The sequence below is a fragment of the Coffea eugenioides genome, unplaced genomic scaffold, assembly GCF_003713205.1.
Source record: "Coffea eugenioides isolate CCC68of unplaced genomic scaffold, Ceug_1.0 ScVebR1_187;HRSCAF=766, whole genome shotgun sequence".
Lineage (NCBI taxonomy): Eukaryota > Viridiplantae > Streptophyta > Magnoliopsida > Gentianales > Rubiaceae > Coffea > Coffea eugenioides.
Window position 1 is genome coordinate 1 of NW_020862315.1, and position 23,408 is coordinate 23,408.

The window sequence follows — 23,408 nt, forward strand, 5'->3', positions numbered from 1 at the left end:
TAGATATTTTACGTATTTTTAGTGTGTTTTATTGGTTAGTTTTTGTGTGTTTTATTTAGGTTTATAGCTAATAAACAAGGATTCTAGTTAAAATATGCATTTTATGGTTAAAGTGTAAAAAATTGCATTTTATGGATTTTTATGGTAAAAACTGCATATCTTTGTAGGTTTAATGATTCAATCATCAAATGGAGTGCATTGAGAAGATAATTGGATGATTGATGATGGTTTAAAGTAATAAAAATAAAATATGAAGTGTAAAAGAGAAAATGCAATTTAAGGACAAAAGAATGCAAGAAAAGTCAGCTTTAGCAACCTGTGGTATTTCGGCTATATCTTGAGCTACATATATTGGATCGAGATGATTATTGAACCATTTTGAAGCTAAGAGATGTATCTAAATTTGGTATGAAGACATCAAAGTCCAATTCAGCCATTTTCCTGGTCAAAGTGTCGAAATACAAAAGTTAAAGTCTGCTGTCAAAAGCTGACAATAGAGCTCTGACCAGTCAGTGGTTTTTTTTATCATATCTCGGTCCACAGAGCTACAAATGGGATGATTCTTGAGGAATTGGAAAGATAATTCAAAGATCTACAACTTTATTATTTTACACAAGAGCTAGTTCTGCCTCAATCATAGAGAAAATTGCAGTTGAATTGTTCAGATTCTGGTCAGAAATGGTTGCTCTCCACTTGTGCAACTTGTTTCCTTCTTCAATAATTCACAGCTATTGATGAACATGTAACAACCAATTAGCAGCTGTAAAAGGGATGTTTGAAGCCACATATCTTGACTACATTCATCTATATATAGCCATGGACTTGCAAGATTGAAGATATAACTTTGGAAGGCTAGAAAGAACTCCACAAAAAATGTAGTCTTCACTAGTTTTTCTTGGTTCATTAGTATAGTATAGGTAGAGTAGTTTTTCCTTCTTGTATTTGTATCTAGATTTGGATGAAGATTGGAGGAGCAAAGATGGAGAGTTAGAGCTCATGTGACAAGGGTGACATCTCTCCTATCACGTTTTCTTTTGTATTTGATTTCATGTTTAGCTATAATACAAGTTTGGCTTTATTTTTCTTCATGTTTTTCTAAAGTTCATGCCTAGAGTATGGATGAACTTTCTATATCTTGTTTATGATGTTTACTTAGTTATTTGGTAATATTATTTTGAGCAAGTTATTTATCACTTTTGCTTTTCTAATCTTGATTAACCGGCCATTAGTTGTGATTATTTAAAGGCGTTAAGTTTGCAATGAGAATTGGAATTTAATACTAGTTCAAGGAAGTGATAAACTTAGGTAGTACACTCACAAGAGCAGAGGTGCACCTTTGTGGCTTTAGTAACTTGTTTCATGTAATTTCATAGAAGAAATGAGCTTGTAATTAATATCATAACCACGAGAGTAAGTGTGGTTTAGTTACAAGTATAGTTGATTCACTACGAGAGTAGGTTTCACATACATGAAGAAATTATGCAATAACTAACCAAGATAATAGCATTCACTTAACCGGTAACTTCATTTGCAAGAGTAGTAAGGAATTCCATACCTCTAGGAGCTTTCTAGTGTTAATTTTATTACTTTTACTTCATGCTTATAGTCTAAATAATAAAGGAGTTCGAAAATCACCGGTAGTTGCAATCCTCTCTGTGGGATCGACCCTTAATACCCTATACTCGCTCACGATTCGTATACTTGCGATAAATCGCGTGTGGGGTATTTAGGAATTATAAATGTAAAACTTGATTGTGGATGAGCCTGCTCATATCAAGTTTTTGGCGCCGTTGTCGGGGAAAGATTTGTCAATATCGATGCTAAGAGCAACTTTATTAATTTAGACAATTTTTCTTATTTTTGTTGTTTTTGTTGTGTCTATTGTGATTTATGTCATTTTTAGTGTTTTGTTGAGTCAATTATTATTATTATTTTTAGTTTGTGTCTTTGAATCTATCCTTCTTAATTTATCTTGCTTTTGATATTGTTTAAAAGTAATTTTAGGTGATGAGGAGGGTAGGTCAATATAGAGAACAAGGCACGAGAATTCGAAGATCAGCAACGGAAGGTTACTACGTGCAAAGCTCCTTGGATAGAGGTAACCAAGAAATTACCGAAGGTATGTCATTTGAATATGGTTTAAGGAGTTTAAATGCTAAACTTGATGTTATAATGTTACAAATTCAAATGGACACTTTTATGCATGAAATTGAGCAAAAGAGTAGTGTTAATGCTTTTAATTCTAATCATATAACTTGTGACTTGTGTGGAGGTTATCATGCTGCTTTTACATGTAGACAAGCACAAAATGTGGATTATTATGATGAATTAGAGCATTACAATCCTTATTTTGATCAATATGGATATAATTGGAGTAATTCATATGCTTATGGTTGGGATAATCAATGTGCATATAATGCTTCTTCATGTTCTTATGATTTCCAATCCAAAAGTGTCCAATATGAATCAAAACCATCTTGAGAGTTGGCAATAGAAAAAGTAATTAATGATCCTAATCCAACTTGGGCGTTAGCTTTAGAAAAATTAGCTAATGCAACTTCTGACCGTTTTGATAGGGTTGAGGAAAGAATAGATGAATTAACTTTTCACTTTGGTAGAATACAAGAGCAATTGCATGCATTGTGTGAAGTTATTTCTTTAATGATATGCAAAATAACCCTAGCATGAATGGTGGGAATGTTATATGTGAAAATGTATTGCATTTTGATGAAAATGATGTATCTCAATTGTGTTTGAATGAGCAAATATTCATTTCACATGATAGTACCTTTGGAGCTAATTTTGAACCTCAGGAGGTGAGTTTTAATGATTCATTTTTCACCCCTCTTGAGTAGTGTATTGAAAGTATAGGTTTGAAAGGTATTATTGCCCAAGAAACTCATATGATATCTCCTTTGGTGAGTTCTCAAGTGGTGCATATTCAAGGTAATATCTATGAAACACTTGAGATAGGTAAGTCACTTCCACATCTCACATCATTAGAACATGTGGCTTTTGCTATTAAGCCACCTTTTCATGATCCACCACAACAAAAATTGGTGGATTATTCATTAACAAAACCTCCTTGAGAAATGAGGTGAAAAAGTCGAGCCAACGACTATTAACAAAGGCGCTTATTGGGAGGCAACCCAATGTTTTGGCTATTTTATTTTGGTGTGATTTCATGTTTAAATTATGTATTGAGTTATTTTGTTGTTTTTCATTTATTTTTCATTTTTCATCTTTTGGTTAATATTATTAATGGTTATCAAATGGAACGCATGAAGCATTAGAGATAAGTGGACGATGGTTCGTGAACTGAATGCTTTGACATTTCGATCGAAGCAATAGGGGAGTATTACTTTTCTTTATCTTGATTTTCCTTTTTACACATTGAGGACAATGTGCATGTTAAGTGTGGGGGGAAGAATTGAGATTATATACATTGTATGTGATTGACTTGTTGGTTGCAAATATTGAACTTGTGTTTAAATTCAAAATTTTTTTAAAATCTTGTCCAAATTTGTGAATTTGCCCCAAAAAGTTTCAAATTTTTTCAATATTATCTAAAGGGGTAACAAGTTTCATACCATTAGTAATTCGAATTCCTTCTACATTTGAGATAAATATATGTGATTTGGAAACTTCTTTTCTCATTTAATTTGGAAATAACTATTATGCGATTATAATTTGTGCATTTGTAGGAAAGTATATCTTGTAAGGTGGAGAAAATTATGCCTATTTTTTTTGCATATTTAATGAAATTTCTTCTCTTTATTTGATTTTATAAGTTAAGTGATAAATACGGTCAATAAGTGCAATACTCTTCTCATGATTATTCTTTTGAGGAAATTATTATTATCTTTGCTATTACAAAAAAAAAATGAAAGTGGAAAGAAAAAAAAGAAAAAAAAGAAGAAAAAAAAAACAAGATTTGTTCTACTCCAATGATTCTTGTACTTAGTAACTGGGAGTCTTCATCTACAAATGTCGACTTTCACGTAATACGGTACTTGAATTAAGAGTATGCAAAGCAACTTGAGTATGTGAAGTGTTGAGTAACCGTGATCTTCATCTAAAAATGCCGATCCTCACGTCAAAAGGCATTCTCACGTCTTAAGTAATATTTAGATATGTTATATGAATAAATATCTTTTTAAGTAGAATAAAAAGATGATCATGAGTTTAGGAAGCATTATTATTGACCATATGATCTGCTTGCTTGTGAATGGGTAAGGATGAAAAAATCGATTTGAATTTGTTATAATGGTGGTATAATTGGCTCTCCTTTACTTGATATTATGAGTACTGAGGATTAATGAAAAATTGCATAATGGTTATTTACCTTGTTTGGAGAAAATGAAGTTGAATGGTGAACATATGTTTATTGTCAAAATGTTGGATCATTGTTGGTTTGTATTTCTAATTGTTTGAGGACAAGCAATGGCTCAAGTGTGGGGGTATTTGACAAGTAGATATTTTACGTATTTTTAGTGTGTTTTATTGGTTAGTTTTTGTGTGTTTTATTTAGTTTTATATCTAATAAACTAGGATTCTAGTGAAAATATGCATTTTATGGTTAAAGTGTAAAAAATTGCATTTTATGATTTTTTATAGTAAAAACTGCATATTTTTGTAGGTTTAATGATTCAATCATCAAATGGAGTGCATTGAGAAGATAATTGGATAATTGATGATGGTTTAAAGTGATAAAAATAAAAATATGAAGTGTAAAAGAGAAAATGCAATTTAAGGACAAAAGAATGCAAGAAAAGTCAGCTTTGGCAACCTGTGGTATTTCGGCTATATCTTGAGCTACATACATTGGATTGAGATGATTCTTGAATCATTTTGAAGCCAAGAGATGTATCTAAATTTGGTATGAAAACATCAAAGTCCAATTCAGCCATTGTCCTGGTCAAAATGTCGAAATACATAAGTTAAAGTCTGCTGTCGAAAGCTGACAATAGAGCTCTGACCAGTCAGTGGTATTTTGATCATATCTCGGTCCACAGAGCTCCAAATGGGATGATTCTTGAGGCATTGAAAATAGAATTCAAAGATCTACAACTTTCTTGTTTTACACAAGAGCTAGTTCTACCTCAATCATAGAGAAAATTGCAGTTGAATTGTCCAAATTCTGGTCAGAAATGGTTGCTCTCCACTTGTGCAACTTGTTTCCTTCTTTAATAATTCACAACTATTGATGAACGTGTAACAACCAATTAGCAGCTGTAAATGGGATGTTTCAAGCCTCATTTCTTGACTACATTCATCTATATATAGCCATGGACTTGCAAGATTCAAAATAACTTAGGAAGGGTAGAAAGAACTCCACAAAAATGTAGTGTTCACTAGTTTTTCTTAGTTCATTAGTTTAGTTACTTTTGAGTGTTATTCATTATTGTATTGGCTCAACAAGGAGACCAAAGGAGATGAAGAAGGAGAGGCTCAAGAAACTCTAGTGACAAGAGTTTTCTTCTTTCCACATCTTTATCTTTGTATTGAACTCTAAGTTTTGTTAATACAAGATTTGGATTAGTATTTAAATATGTGTTTCTAAAGTTTATACCTAGAGTATGGATGAACTTTCTATATCTTGTTTATGATGTTTACTTAATTATTTGGTGATATTATTTTGAACAAGTTATTTATCACTTTTGCTTTTCTAATCATGATTAACCGGTCATTAGTTGTGATTATCTAAAGGTGTTAAGTTTGTAATGAAAATTAGAATTTAATACTAGTTCAAAGAAGTGATAAGTCTAGGGAGTACACTCACGAGAGTAGAGGTGCACCTATGTGGTTTTAGTGACTTGTTTCATGTAATTTCATAGAAGAAATGAACTTGTAGTTAATTCATAACCACGAGAGTAGGTGTGGTTTAGCTATAAGTATAGTTGATTCACTACGAGAGTAGGTTTCACATACATTATGAAATTAAGTCATAACTAGCCAAGATAATAGCATTCACTTAATCGGTAATCTCATTTGCAAGAATAGTAAGAAATTTCATATCTCTAGGAGTTTTCTAGTGTTAATTTTCATTACTTTTATATTTATGGTAGTCTAGATAATAAAGGAGTTCGAAAAACACCAGTAATTACAATCTTCCCTTTGGGATCGACTTTTAATACCCTATACTCGCTCACGATTCGTATACTTGCGATAAATCGCGTATGGGGTATTTAGAAATTATAAATGTAAAACTTGATTGTGGATGAACTAATTGAATATGTATACACCGCGCACGTCAAATACTTAAAGAAGCTTAAAAGGGACTTGGCCCAATGCCTGAAACCAAAAATCAAGTGCTTAATGCACTTGATGTCGCAAAAACATAATGGTACCACATCATAGTAAAAAGAGTGGCTGGAATGGGCTTCTTCACTGATCATATGATTTCTTCAGCATATCTGTGATGCCCTCACTTCTCCCTAAGGCGAACCAAAGGGTATCCGCGGGACGCTTGCCCAACTCTCGTCAGGGCTCACTACAATCCACAATTCACAAGCCCAGAATACTTCAATAATATTTCAAATAACTCCAATACATAATAAAAGTACTTCAAAATATCTCACACTTACAATTAATCAACTCTCAAGCTTAATACAACCCAAAAGAATATTTACTACAGCCATCTGCTGTAATACAATTTAAAGTCTTCAAGAGAAAGCAATCTAGTACTATTCACGAGCACTCTTGGTCTCGAACCCTGTTTAAAGAAACCCAAAACGTGGGATGAGTTACACAGTCCAGTGAGGTTCCAAAACACTCTAGCAGTTCTAATAAATCAAGTAATTGAGCATACTGCATGTATGGTTCAAGGTTGCACATTGGCATATTAACATGAGACAATAATCATTGTACGAGTAATTTCAGCATATCACAAGTATGGCACATTTGCATGAAACGGTTATCATTATGTAAAATAAACACGCATTGAAGGATTCGGTATTCCATTGGAACCATTTCGGTCAACTGCACCTTATAACTTCCGGTCCCCACGGTACTGTCTGGCCATCGCCTTATCCCTCCAGTGGTAATACTCGAATATACCGAAACGGTGGCCCAGGATTCCAACCTACCCGATCGAGCCCAGTCCTGACTCGAGTAGGTCAGTAACCAAGGGCATGACCCAAGTTCAGCTTAGAGCTTACAACATGCACAAGTAATCAAATAATTTGGCTAACGGTAAAAATTTATTCTTTTGGTAGGTCGAGTGAGATAAAGTACACACTCGCCTTAAAGTGGTGGACAATTTCATATGAGCAATTGCTAGCAACAATTAACACATAAACACATAAGCAATATTTGATAATTTCATGTGAACATGTAATTTACGGTAATCAAATAATCTAGTACCAGGTAATCAAGTAGATAGGAAACGGTAAGAAATTACGGTAAACGGTAACGGTTGACGGTTAACGGTTGACGGTTGACGGTTAACGGTAGTAATCACGGTTAATTGGTAGACATTAGTCATTTTAATAGGCCGCCATTGGCCGTTTCCCACTTTTACCATTTAAGAGTCGAGGAGATTCACTCTAACCGACTTATGCAGTCATAACATAATTAATCATTTAAACACATCACATAAATATGCAATTCAAGTATTTCATGTCGGGTAATTCAAGTATACATTACTTAAATATGCATGAGTGTGGTAAATACTTAACATGTAGCACTTAACACTTAATGATCATGGATTAAGCATGATAGACTTATTCAAATTACGTACTCCTATATGGAACACTCACCTATTGCAACAAAAGAGTAAGTGCGTATACAATCTTTCAGGTGTTTCCCTCGAGATCCTCTTGAAGGTCTCCTTGAGCACCTGAGCAAACAATAGTTGTCTATTACACACCATCGCTTAAAATCCCTTACTTACCGTGAAGGTTGTACTAGTGGTCATTTTAAGGAGAATTCATGAATTGAGCCTTAATTATTTATAGTCGAGACTCGGAAGCATTTGAAATCAAGTGTAAAACGGTCTAGCAATATCGGAGTAAAATGGAAAGTTTGAAACCCTCAATTTCCTTTAAGTTCGAAAATTTCAGATTCGGCAAGCAAATTTTGAAAAATCAGATCTCACTCTCTATGAGTCCAAAATTGGAAAACTTGGTACCGTTGGAAACTACTTCCAAAGTACTAAAAGTTTCTAGAAGACACTTTTCCATGATTCCAAACAGAAGGTATTCAAAAATTGGCTCAAAGTTGCCGTTTTGAACATGAAGACAGCTTTCGGGGTTGATTTTTGGCCAACTTTGGGAATTCAGCAAAATTCACTCAATTTGAACTAGCCTTTGAAATTTAGAGCTCTATTAGAGTTACAATCAAAGTTTAAAATGGAACAAGCGGAATGAAAATTGAAGTTTTGAGCACCAAGATATGGTAGCTCAAATTTACCCAAATTTCTTTGTTAAACAAGGGTTTTCCAAAATCAAGTCACGAACTTTGGAAGTTTAGTTGAGAAATGAAACGGCCTCGGAATAACACCAAAATTAGCAGTGTAATACTACCATATAAGGGTTGTTCCTCTACCAAATTTCATAGAGAAATAAGCACAAAAAGTGGGTTAACAAAACCGTTGAAATCACAAGAAATTCTAAGGCTAAGCTGCCTTTGAACTTCCGTTTTGCCGTTTCCAAACATTTGGTCAAGGAACATTTCAAACATTGTTCATTCCAGTAGGAAATGTCCAAAATATTTTCAAGGTACATTCGATAGATGATTTACAATAAGAAACTTTGGATAACAAGTCCCAAACCGTAGTTAGTTTCAAATCTGTCCAAAACACTGTTTTCGTTCACAAAGTCAGTTTTGAATTTCGATCATAAATCACTCAATTCAACTCGGAATTGAGCTTGGTTGATGGATTTAGAAAATAGACTCATAAGGATATATTTTTTCAGAAGAAACCATTTTTAAAATCTGTCCATAAACAGCTCATTCGTGAGCATCAATTTGCAACTCGTGTGCTGCCTTCCAAGAAGCAACGAAACAGGACAGTGGATTTCAAATGAATGGTTTGGCTCACTCAAATGGAACCAGAACATGCATTTTATACCGTTAGAAATCTGGGAATGTCTAGTTCCCAGTACCGCAAACGGCACTTGATTCTGACATCGAAGTAAAAAGATATAGCCTAAACAAATACACTGCCTGGGTGAATACGGGATAAATTTCCAGATTGCTAAGCTGTCGTAAATCCAACATTTGGGTGACCAAATCAAGTTATTTTGAATGAAACTTTTTACACAACCAATATAACATGTAAACAACATAATCAAGCAATTAGAACCTCAAAATTTTGCACAAAAGTGGTCGGACAAGGCAGGGGTAAAATGGTCACTTTTGCTCCAAGCACCTCTTTTGATTTTTCTACCAACAATTCAACATTAATCCACTAATATAAGCACTAAACCACCATTAATTTCATCATCAATCATCAAATCAGTCTTTCCATCAAAGTGGGAGTTCATAGAGTCCACTCACCAATTTTACAACAATTTAAAGCTACCCATGAGAGTCCAAAAGCTCATGAGTGTAATCTAACTTCCATAAATCAAGAATTAAGAGGTTGATCGTTCATTACCTCTCTTGATGACTAAATCAGAATTTTTGGTCACTTTGAAGCTCAAGAAAACCGTGGAAATGAAGCCCCTTTTCTAGCTTAAGATGATCACCAAGTGTTTAGCAGAGTGTAGTTAAAATTTGAGGTGATTTGGTGGAGATTTGAAGCAAGAATCGATGAAGGAAAAATGAAGAACTTGGTCTTGTTTTTCCTTGGAGTTGCACGGCTGGAATGAAGAAGGAAAAGAAGGGATGATGGCTGATGATAAGCTTCCGTGAGAAGCTTTGAAATTTGTGGACAAGAAGTGCTCCAAAAGTCAACTCTCCCTCGATCGCGCGCATACGTTTCGTACTCGATTCCTTTCGAGTTTGTTTCACTAGTGCACTAAACCTCTAATGCACTTGTATTCATACTATTATTATTCACTCTTAATAATCTAGAAATAAATTTCTTAAGTCCCTCAATTAAATCGCGCGTGTGAAAACACGTATTTCCAATTTGTGCACGATAGAGTGAAATCTCCAAGAAATTCCTATATGATTGTACCACTAACTAATACTTGAATACTTAAACATGAAAATATCTATTTTTAAGACTAATGTATAAGTATCCAATTTTTTTCGAACTTATTGTATCATCAAATCGGTCACTGTCTCCAAACGCGTATTCACTATTTTCACTAAACGAACTTCTAAAAATTAATTTCCACAACAAGTCATTTTAAAAATATAAGAAAGTCATAGTTCCATGTAATTGGGTCTAAAAAGGTTAGAAAATAATATTCGGAGTAAACTGGCAATTAAATATTTAAATAAACTCGTAACATGAGTTTAAAATAAATAAATTTTACGAGTCCTCACGACTTTTCTTAATCTACTATTGATTATTCTTATTTTTCCAAAATTAATACACTCTCAATTAAAATATAGTCTCGAAAAATATGTATTCATTATTCCGGACTAAACGAGTTTTCGAAAAATAATTTTTTTTTTCTAATAAAACGCTTTAAAATCATAAGAGATGCGCTTTTCCATATAAATGGATTTTAAATAATCGAATTAAATAATTAATTAAGCCAGTAAAATAAATTAAATTAAGGAAATTTTCGGGTCCTCACAATATCACTCATCACCAAATTGCTCGATCGCATACACTACCATGTCGAAGGCTCAGGTATGCCTGGCAACTTGCCTCCTAACATATCCGCCGTTGTAAATAGAGTTGTGTTTTGTGGAACTTTAGCTAGCCAGCTCTTCTTCGGCTTGCTCGGGGATAAAAGGGGTTGCAAAAACGTCTATGTCATGACACGGTTGACCACGGTTTAAGCTCTCCTTTATCAGGATTTTCCTTTCAACGTGATCTAAAAGCTATCTTGGGAACCCTTTGCTTTTGGCAATTTTGGCTTGGTTTTGCTATTGGAGGCAATTATCTACTTTCTGCAACAATTATGTCAGAATATGCGAATAAGAAGACTCATGGCTATTTTATAGCGGCAGTGTTTGCTATGCAGGGACTTAAAATATTATGTGCCAGTATTTTTGCAATGATGATCTAGCAATTTTCAATGCAAGGTTTAAGGCTCCATCTTATGCAATTGATCCCACTGGCTCTACTGTTGCTCAAGCATATTAGTTCGGAGGATAGTTCTCATGGCTGGGGCAATTCCTGCCTTGCTAACTTACTATTGGAGGATGAAGATGCGAGAAAACGCATGATACACGACTCTAATTGCCAAGAATAAAAAACAAGCTACAGCAGGCATGCCTAAAGTTCTACAGGTTGATTTAGATTTAGAAGAAGTAATCGTGGAAGAAAAAAAACTCAGAATTCAGAAACTAAAATTGGAATTGGGACTGGAACTGGAAATGGATTTGGTTTATTCACCAAGGAGTCTCTTCGTCATGGGCTTCACTTGCTTGGTACAAAAGGGAGAATTCTTGGTTTGTGATGAAAAAAAAAATCATTCTACAAGTGGGGCGGTTTTTTTCATTTGTTCTTGAAATGGGGGTCTTCGCATTCGTGGAATGCGAGGTCACTGAGCTCGCATTCCGCGAATGCGAGCTCAGTTTGGAAAAAAAAAAAAAAAAGACCAAACTCCCGCATTCCCGAACTGGGATGCTTGCGCAATCAGTGCTAACAATGGCAGCACCAGCAATGCAAGCAGCAGTAGTATTGAATTGCAAAGCAACTGTTCATTCTTCGACAACAATGGCAGGGTTGGACTGAGTGAGGAAAAAGCAAAGAAAGAGCTTCGGGTAGCAGCGGGCAAAGGAGAAAGAAAAAGTACCGAGAAAGAGAGGGGAGATTGAGGGAGAAGTGACGGTTGAAGCAGAAAGGAAAACCAGAGAGAGAGTAAGGGAGGAAGAGAGACTGTGGGGAGCCAAAAAGGGAGAGAAAATCAGTAGAAAAAAAAAGAGAAAATGTGCAGAAAATGTGGGTGAACATTTCGAGCCAGGGTTGGATATCTGGCTTTCATGAGCGAAATCCGATCTGAATTTGGGTTGTATAAGTAACTTCTTCATTTCTGCATCATCTGCACTTGAAGGGGAAGATCTTTTGTTCACAAAATTTCAAAAAAAACACCTCTATGTCTGTTTTTCTTTTCTTTTTTTTTTTGATTTGGATGGTAGGAAAATTCAGGGAGACCTCGCATTCAGCAAATGCGAGCTCCCTTGAGCTCGCATTTGCTGAATGCGAAGACCCCCTTGACGGAACTCCATACAAAAAAGGCCCCCTTTGTAGAATTTTTTTAAAAATCATCATAATTTTAGAAATTTCTCCAAAAACCACATGGTTCTTTCTTGACACTGCATTTTGCAGTCAAAATCTATTCCACAAGAATATCTTCAGCTTAATTGGATGGCTTCCTACAGCCAAGACTATGAATGCAGTTCATGAAGTCTACAAGATTGCCAGACTCAAATTCTAATTGCCCTTTTGGCTAGAACAACCACTGGACTCAAACAGGAAATCATATAGGCTTTGTGGTGCTATGCACGTTAACTTTCTTCTTCAGGAATTTTGGATCTAATGCAACCGCATTTGTTGTTCTAGTTGATTCTATTAGACATAAAGAGCAGGATCTTTAGTATGATTTGTAAATTAAAATTAAGAAATAAATTCAAAATTGGCATACCTTGTGACATTGAAGACATTTTGGAGAAGAATTCCACGCCTCTTTATCACCAAGCCTTTCAATCACCAAGGTTGTGAACTATAACTTTACGCTATCTAGTCTTCCCTCACTTAACTCTCTGTTATGTTATTTTAGTGATGGGTAAAAATAATATATGTCCGAGTAGTGAGAGGACCAGGAGCCCTAGAGCATTTATAGAGTCACAATCCCTCCCATCATAGGATAATGATAGATTCTAATATTTTTATCGTACTTTATTTGTCAACCATAATGATAAAATATAGTTTAATAATTACTATAATTATCTAATAAAGTACCACAATAAATATCATATAATACGTTGACATACAACAAATATAGGGTTTCCTACTTCCTCCAGTCATCTATTCTCATTTGAATTTTGTAATTAGTTATTCATATTTATTCATACAGTTATTTATCCTTCTAATTAATGGGAGTTATCTTAATAATATTATGCGTGGTCATGTAGGCCACATAAATATTCTAACATTCTCTCACTTGGACAAATGACTACATAAATAATAATTGTACAGAATCAAATAAATAGAGTGGCCACAATATTTAATCATGTTTATCCTACAATGTTATTAGAATGAATCATAGCGATTATATATCAATTTGAATATATTTCCTTCCATGTATCACAATTCTAACAACTTATTGTAGATAAACCTAATGAGGAAGAAATGGACAATAACTTTGATGTCCATTTAATGGTCCAAATATTAATCATGTGCATAATTCTCATGATAATGTCCACAAACAATAGGATTTAATATTTTACACTTATATGTCCAAACATCAATAATAGCAAAACCCCATTGAAAATATATGTTTGCAAAATATTTTGACACCAATATTTCATTATTGGGTATGCTCAAATGGACACCTTTTGACATATTCATAAAACAATGTAGTACATGATTCACTTTAATGTGTTTAAATCCATTAAAGCACTTACTGTTCTATAAAGATACAATAGTGGAAAGTCTCAACAAAACATAATGGACTTAATTATCCACAAATAGTTAGAAACATAATAGCAACTATACGATAAGCTAATGAGTTCTTTGTGAGTCATATGATCGTAACAACAACTTAGCCAGCATCCTTAAGTTGTAACATTAATGATCATAACTCAAATCTAACGAACTCAAGTAGTTGCAGCTATTTTGTTATTAATATTCTAACTTTAGGTCAATTTACTTGATTCAGCTCCCACTTTTCCTTATATACTTTAATAAAAGTGTCAAAGTTGAATGACCAATAGTACAAAATTGATAAAATATAGGCCAAACAACAAGTACCTTATTGCAGTATTATAGCATCCATATAACTTGCAATTATTTCAAAATATAATAAACAATATTACAATTTTAGATTCTAAAAAAAAAAATTAGTGAAGGCTAGATGAGATAGTTCAAAACACTCATTTTCTATCTCTATTAATACCAAATACATGAAAGGTATTACATATATCCTTCACTTAATAGTTTTAAATAAGAATTGCTTATTATCCAAAATGTGGAAGAAATTATTTTCTATATACAAACCAAATACATGTTATTCCCACTAATCTTAATGTATAACGATTTATAATATCATTCCTCTTAAAACAATATGAAGAATATATTAGTAAAAATAAATCATTAATGGGATATCAATTTGATTTAGATAAAGATTCTCTATCACTTGTAATCAATAGGTCATACTCTCTTTTACATGAACATAAGGTAGACATTTGTTATAGAGATATATAAATCATATCTACTTTAACGTAGCTCCAAACATAATGAACTACAAGTGCCACAATAAATGTCAGCAAAAACTTTTATTAGCATTATAAGAGATTTACTATATTTGTACTCTTTTAAGTTGAAAAAGTCACCAACAAGTATATCATTATATCATTTAACACTACCAATATATCATAATAATCCTGATAGACCATGCATTACCAACAATGTTAAACAACGTCTTCTATTGTAGTACTAAACTTAAATGTAGTTGTGAAAATAACTATATAACAATTAAGCCTAAAACACACATAAACTCTTGAATTTATAAACATAGATATTAGTAAGTTTACTTGAATTGAGAATTTCCTGACTCCCACTATTTCCTTAATAATTTGATTAGTGGATTTATAATAGAATATTTTTTTATATGATCTCTCAACTAGAGTCATGTTGAGACAATTGATGAAATTTTAAAGTTCCCTTAAAAAGCAATTAATCTCTATAACATAATGGTAACGTGCATGATTCACCTTACCTTTCAACTCCATTATTTGAGTCAAATTACTCATTCTATTTTTTCAAAATCAAGTATTTCTAATATAAAGCACTTTGCAACATATGACAGTATAATCTATGAAAATAATCATTTTTTAGTGCATTTAGCTTCTTTAGGAATTGATTACATATTCCTACATAAGCTAAAACATCTATATATTTTTATTTCAGCTACCTTAAGTGTTGATAATATATCCCCACGTAAGCTGAAAATATTTATCCAATCCATGACATAAATGAAATTCTTGACAATAATGGATGGACATACACTGTACAAGAGTAAAGAAAAATTCAAATTACTATTTATTATGCCCAGAAGTTTTCATTTCTTGATACAAATACATAACTCAAATTTTGTCAATTAAGCATTGTATATTCTTTATCAATGCTATCTATCAAGAATTATACACACAGGACATTCAAATTATCCCATTATAACTTTATTTTCTACCTTTTATACATTTATATATTTATCTCTTGTACAAATATTTTTTAATACAAGAACAAAGACATTAAGTTTGAATGGTTATAAAAAATAAGATAAATAAATATTTTAACCACTTCAACTTGACAGAAAATAGTTCACAAAATTTCGTATTATAACTACTAATAGAGTAAACTCCTTTTGCCATCCATAACATTCTGACCAGTCTACTTTCTGTAATGTAGCCTAAACATATGACATGATAAAATTTAAAATTGTTAGGTCTTTTATTTTATCTAAATACACTTATGAAGACATATTTCAATCTCCTGTGTAAGTTTAATAAGTTTTCATGATGCCAATGTAGTTACATAAGACAAATGGAGTTTTGTTCAATTTCATACATCATTTGAAAATCTAGAAATATAAATTTATTATTTTAAAACTACTATTGCATAATCAACATTAAAGTTGTATTCAATAGTTATTAATTTAAAATAAGCAAATTCTAGATTGCGACAAAATATATTTTGAAAAAAAAAACTTCTATTATGGGTAAAAATACTCCACTTGTATATTCGTAAAGGCATTATTTTCTATAATAGATGCTTTACCTCAATCAAATATGTTCCATTTCTCTTTTGAAACTAAACATACGTTGACAATGTGAATTGTGTGACATAAGACAATTCATCTAGTGTCATTCATAGTCATAAAAATGAGGCATTCCATTAAATTCTTTCAAAATAATTTCCAATCATAAAGACAAATCTTTCAATGTTTTTCTAACTAGATAAGGACAACACATATTTATTTTAATATATATTTTCATCCTTTATGAAAACATTATTGTCTCTATTTGCGTTTCTACATTTATGAGATACAATAGTAACTTTAATTGTCACATCTCTCAAACTTAAACTACTCTTATTCTTTCATGTACACATGGTTAAGTGTGAGTAATAACCATATTCTTTAATGTGTATTATAAAAGATTTTTGAATAGTTTAAAGTTTCAAAAGAGAATTTAAAATGAAATGCTCAAGAAATTATCAAAAATTCAATCACGGGATTTACCATAAATAAATCAACAGCTTTCACCTTAAATTCAAGAATTAATTCACACAATTTCAGAGTTAAAACAAAAGGTGTTTTAAGGGTGTTTAGTCAAAATTATACTATAATTCCACAACCACCCTTATGAAAATTTTGACTTTAATCACTTTAAGGGTAATAACCATACATCTTAATGCGAATACAATATTTAATGAGCATATTAATAATATTAATTGCTTGAACTACTTGTATCCAACCATTATATCAGCACATACACATAAAGTGAGATTCACACTCACATGTGCTAATTTAATTTTGCACCCAAAATCAAGAGAACAGAGTAATATGGCTAACATAAGGGAATAATCACTAATTATTAAGTCATAGCACTTTAATTAGGTGTGCATACCTACTAATTCCTAACACACAAGCCTCTTAAGCTCCCCCTCTCGTGTAAATTAAGATAAAATTTAAGTGTGAACAAAATCACTAATTATTAGAATATAATACAAGTTAAAAACAATAATACTAGCATAAGGCGTAAGGATGCTATTTCGTCTTACTGTAAACAGTAAATCTAAACTCATATGCTAAAACAATAAATTAAAGAAATAGTCCTTGCCTTTGAGCATAGAAAAATTCCCTAATTTAATGTCTAGCAAACCAACTTGTTTAATAGATTTACTAAATAATTGAACATTTGGTGAGTAATCGATTGCATCATCGTATCCTACCTTTGGGTTGAATAACGACATGCCAGCAATTCACTCTATAAGTGAGAATAATTATTCACTTATAAAATCATAATAGAAATATTATATTCCATTGGACAATTTAACAAGTGAGTGACAGTTATTCACTTGTACATATTTAACAAAAAGGTTATATACCTTTGGGTAATATAACAACTATTTCATGAATATAGAAATATAATACCTTTGGACAAATTATAATTCTATGATCATGATTTCATATAAATAACCATTTAATAAACTTCATTATAATTAGGTCACTTTGGTGACAATTAATTAATCATCACTATCATGGTTATCTAGGTTATTTAACCTCAGGTTGCCCAAGAATATAACTATATTAGTTTTATATATGGTAACTTGAATATCCATGAACCATTATTAAGAATACTTTTATCTTGGATTGCCCAAATATGCATTTACATATGCTCTCTTAAAATTTGAGCTTTTCATGAAATAATTGTAATTTTTAATATCAGTACAAAACTTTCTTCCCAAAATGTCAATTGTCATTGACGGATACAATGAAGACGAAGTAATAGTGTATACGCACTAAATAATTTGGGTTTCCAAAATGGTTCACCATGGCATAAACTACTGCAACCAAGTAGTATACAATCAGTTATGCAATCAACCATCATAATTCAAGCATGAATTTTAAGGTTATTGCAATAAGAGCATATTTTTATCACATATATAATTGCTCATAAATGGTGTTTCAATTTTTTTTGAGGGTAAAATGGTGTTTCAATTCAAGCACAATTTACGGATTCGAATTCTATTTCAACACACAAAACCTTTTATGCCATAGAAGTAATTATGATGCACATAATATGGTTACATTTAGAATCATTAGTAGAAGTTTTGGATACTGTAACCGAGCATACATCTAACTCTCCTTAATTTCTTGTGGTTACATACAGCTTAGATGTTATTAAGATAACAATTAAGCTTCTAATAATAATGTTGAATACTTTCCCAAGGATCAGATACAGTAGACTAAACAAAATTAATTGACTCTCATAATCAAGGAAATAAAAACTTCTATTCAGTCATTGTCAATTCCGCCATCCAAAGCCAACTAACAATACGAGTTGATACATGTTCCAAACTGACTAGAATAGTCAATTAATTGGTCTGAAAATTATTGTTCATTCTGTTTTTGTGTTCTTACATATGTCCATTCCCAAAGTCCGATAATATGATTAATCAAGCCTTTGGTCCATGCAACTAGCCACTTAGAGTCATACGCATATGAGCAATTGCATAGTTGACATCCGGACAATCAATCATAGGATTCATAACAAGCATATACATATGATTAAAGACATCTAACTATCACCCAACCATAACAATTCATGGAAAACATAGTCAATAGCATAGATACGTCATTCAAATTTTATCGAAAATTGAGTTCCTCCACTGCTTGAAATTTTAATAGTTATCATTAGAGGAAGCAAAATCAAGGTCGTCATATGCATATGTGGTACGGAAATAATGAACTGGATTCTTGAACTCTATGAATTTTGTCTTAAACTTTATCAACAGAAATAAATCAAAATTAAGTGTGACCTAGTTAATATACAAGTCATAAACTTCAATCTAAAGTTCTGATACCACATGTTAGACATAAAGAGCAGGATCTTTAGTATGATTTGTAAATTAAAATTAAGAAATAAATTCTAGATTGGCATACCTTGTCACATTGAAGACATTTTGGAGAAGAATTCCACAACTCTTTATCGCCAAGCCTTTCAATTACTAAGGTTGTAAACTATAACTTATGCTATCTAGCCTTTCCTCACCTAACTCTCTGTTATGTTATTTTAGTGATGGGTAAAAATAACAATTCCTCCCATCATGGGATAATGATAGATTCTAACATTTTTATCGTACTTTATTTGTTAATCACAATGATAAGATACAGTTTAATAATTACTATAATTATCAGATAAAGTACCACAATAAATATCATATAATACATCCACATACAACAAATATGGGACTCCCTACTTCCTCTAGTCATCTATTCTCATTTGAATTTTGTAATTAGTTATTCATATTTATTCATACAGTTATCTATCCTTCTAATTAATAGGAGTTATCTTAATAATATTATATGTGGTCATATAGGCCACATAAATATTCTAACAAGATCTTCCCGGCAAGGCTACGAATAATGTGCCATGGCATATCGGCTGCATCTGGAAAGTTAGGCGCAATTGTGGGTGCAATTGGATTCTTGTATTTGTCTCCAAACAAAGACAAGGCCAAGACAGATGCAGGATATCGTCCAGGTATTGGAATGAGGAACTCACTCAATGTTTTGGCAGTTATCAACCTTTTGGCGCACTTTTCACTTTCTTAGTGCCTGAATCAAGGGGCAAGTCTTTGGAGGAAATTTCTGGTGAAAATGAGGTGCAGAGCAGCAGGCAACAAGTAATTGAAGGATGGCGAACATCATTCATTTAGTGTCATTAATTTAATTTTTGCAGCTTAGAACAATAGATCCATCTGTTCCTTCTTTTTCCAGGAATAGCAAGTGTAGATTTATGCATCACCCTAGAAGAAAAAATTATCTTATTATCTTTCACTCCAAATGTGTAATTGTGGTAACTTTCTTGCCCGAAATTTGGTTATGTTATTATATGTGCTCCCTTGCCTGTGTTATTGCATTTCATTCTATACATCTCTTTGGTTGATGCTTCACAAGGCCATAGCTCTTAAAAAAGTGGCATGCATGGGGTGTTTGATCATCCGTTGCCTTGATGTAAAAGCTTAATTTTGTTAGTATTTCTACCAAAGTTTTGCAAGGGAGATATGTTTAATTTGGTAGTATTTACTGTCTCCTCAGAAATACTGCAAAAGTGAACTAATAAATAATTAATTAAAGCTACATGGTGTTGAAGAATTAATCAATGTTTGAACTTTGCAAGCATGCATGGTGTTGAAGAATTGGTGCTGGAAAAGTTAAGATTTTTGAATTTTCCGGATGAGTTTGTTTATAGGCACTCAGAAAGTGTTTACAAAACCCAAAAAGATGTACATTTACCCACTCATTTGTGCACGACAAAATTTGAATCACTATGCACAAAATTGAAGTGATAAATGTTGACAAATTTTATATATTTGTAAACAGAAACCGATTGATTATAAAAACTCAATCGTGCAAGTACCAGACTTCAATCATTTGTCTAGTGCTTATAAAAACTTGTTGAGCTATTGGTCCAAACATCAATAGATTATTTAGGTATGTCTAGTCGGCAATTGTTAAAGGGGGCATCAAGTGTGATTTTTTTTTTGATAAAAGTATAATTAGTTTGAGAAAATACCTAAATGCTAGAGTATAGTATATACAAGGGCATGCATTAACATTAGAGACTATTAGAAATGGAATTTGTCGAGATGGCCTTGGTTTAGTGACTGAAATTAAAAGTTCATTAAAGTTTTGGGTTCAAATTCTTCTTTTCCTTCCCCGCTTTATATAATTTACTGCCGAATAACATTTTTTTGTAGTTCTAAATCCAAATCCATCATTGAAGACTTCTAAATCCAACTATATTTGAGTATATTTGAGAAAAAACCGTGGATGCGTTGAGCAATTACCACCCTGAAATACAAGTCCATGTTCACCAATAAATTCCCATGGAACCCTGACTCACATATTCAATCAGAATGGAACTAAATCAACCTCAAAACTTGCTAATAAAAGTTAATTGCCTGGGAGTCAATCCATGATAATCTACTCCACAGTCATGCAAATTACAGTCCAGCTACATCAAATACCTTTTTCTCCTTACGTTGTTCTAATGCAAATTGACGAAGGATTAGATAAAGAGAAAGCTAAGAGTTTTTTCTTTTTTGGGTGTCTTTATGTGTGTGTGTTTTTTTTTCTTCTTTTCCCCTCAACGGTTACCAACTCTTTTCTAATAGCCATTCCTACTTCCATTAATTACAAAGACAGAAGGTTTTGTGACTAACTACTGAATTCATACTTATCTCCTTCTTAGTAATTGCAAACTTATGACTTTATTTAATTCAATTTTTTTTTTTAAAAAAAAGGCTTTAGTTTATTCATGCTTATCATTTCTTGCTTTTATCTCTTCCTAGTAAAGTCATCAGGTTATTATCTTTGAAGTTTCTACGGTCTATACCTCTGCTATAATTTATCATAAATTTGGAACTTTAGTAACTGGTTACCATTTGATACAAAGATAAGTGGTCTAATAACTTCTAGTATTAATTTTTTAATTTTTTTTACACCAGGAGAGGGATGGAATTTTAAAAATGGGGAACGAGAAAGGAGATTTAAACTTAGGACCTCTGAATCCGACTTCTAGTTTTAATAATGCATAATAACTTGTACAATTAACAAATTTTGATTTTCCCAACACAAACAATAGCAAATTTTAAACATATATATTTGAATTTTGAAGACAGGGTATCATGTGATATATTTACTTGTTATATTATTGTTAATTTTTCATCACTCCTGTCCACCAATTTATTTACATGTATTTAAATAATATAATTGTCATGTTGAATACGCTTTGCACGTAGGTAACATGTAGTCTGTTGTACTATAAATTTTGTGATTATTACTAATATGGAAAAAACATAAACAAACTATGCCAATATTAAATAATGACTTAAACAATATTAAAAGTTTATTCTAAACATACAATTAATAATCGTAGCAAAGGTAAACAAGTAGCTATTCCAATGTCGGAAGGGAAGGAAGATTCTTTGAAAATAGCTGAGTAAGGAGAAAACTAAATATTAAGAAAAAAGAGAATGCAAATATAATTACAACAAGGGTCAATTTTTTTAACATATTAAAATGAGGGTCAACTACCAATAAAAGACAGTTCAGTGGAGTAAAGTATAATTAAAGCTAAAGTTGAAGGAGGTTTTACCGCATCTAACCCTTATATTAATACTAGCTTTTGGTCCCGCGTTGGGCGCGACCTACAATATTGTGGTTGAAATTTGTATTTGTTAGTTGACAGGGATAGAGTCCAATTGTTTGTTGTGTCTTTAGAACTTGGCAGTAAAATATGATAGAGACGTCGTGGAATTATCTTTTTATGAATTTGGTGCATGGAATTTAAGTCTGTCTTGAGTTTTTGTGAATTAATGTTTAGTTTAATTGTTAAGGAATAATTTTTATGGGTTGTACCTGTTTAACTAAATTTATAATTTTTTGTTACATTAGTTCATGATTAAAAGCGTTAATTGACTTGTTTAAAGACATAGTGATAGTTTGTCTATTGATCGTAAATAATATCTGGGTAAAATGTGGGTTTGATTTCTGGGCAAAGTTTGTTTGGATATCATATTATTTCAAATAATATTTCGTTTGTATCATTAACACATTTCTCAACTCATTTTTTTATATTTCCAATCACCTTTTTATCTCACATACATTAATCACATCACAAAAAGTGTGACAGCCCCACCTTCCCCGAAAGCGTACCAAAGGGTTAGCGAACTGCTTGCCCACCTCTCGTCAGGACTACTAAGACGGTTACACACAAACTCAAACGTTTCGAAATAGATTAGCGCGTTTAAACGATTCAACAACCACAAAACGGAAAAACGAAATTCGAAACTGGAGGTGAATAGTGACTGCCACGTCACAATCCGGCCGGATTCTGGCCGGATACCCGACCAGATTTCCGGCCGGATTGGAGGCAGAGAGCAACTCGGAAAATTTCCAAAATCTCATGTCAATCCAGCCAATAACTGGTCGAATTCTCGGCCGGATTCCCCAGCAGAAATTCCTGCCAAAATTTTTTTTCTTCATTCAAACTAAAAATCCGTCTGAAACTCAATCGAATACAAATAACGTTATATAACTCTATAGAATGAACATTTTCAAACCAAATATAACGCATGAACATGATTATACACTTTTATATACATATGGTTGTAAATTTACAAATCCAAAAGGGAAGCGTTTGGATCAAAATACATTTAGGGTTTTCAACTACCAAGGAGTTATACAAAAGAATATCTATATGTTATTCTTGGTTTTGATGATCACAAAGGACTTTGAAATGTTTATCTAACTCTCTTCATATATAAGTGTTTTTTGCCTGTCAAAGAATCAGGTACGAATATGTCAAGAAATGAAAATCAACCA

The 23,408-nt window shown here is 32.4% G+C and overlaps 1 pseudogene; it reads left to right on the forward strand.

Moving 5' to 3' along the window:
• Window positions 1–6,290: 6,290 nt before the first annotated feature.
• On the forward strand, window positions 6,291–19,735 carry LOC113755977 (annotated as a pseudogene).
• Window positions 19,736–23,408: the final 3,673 nt, after the last annotated feature.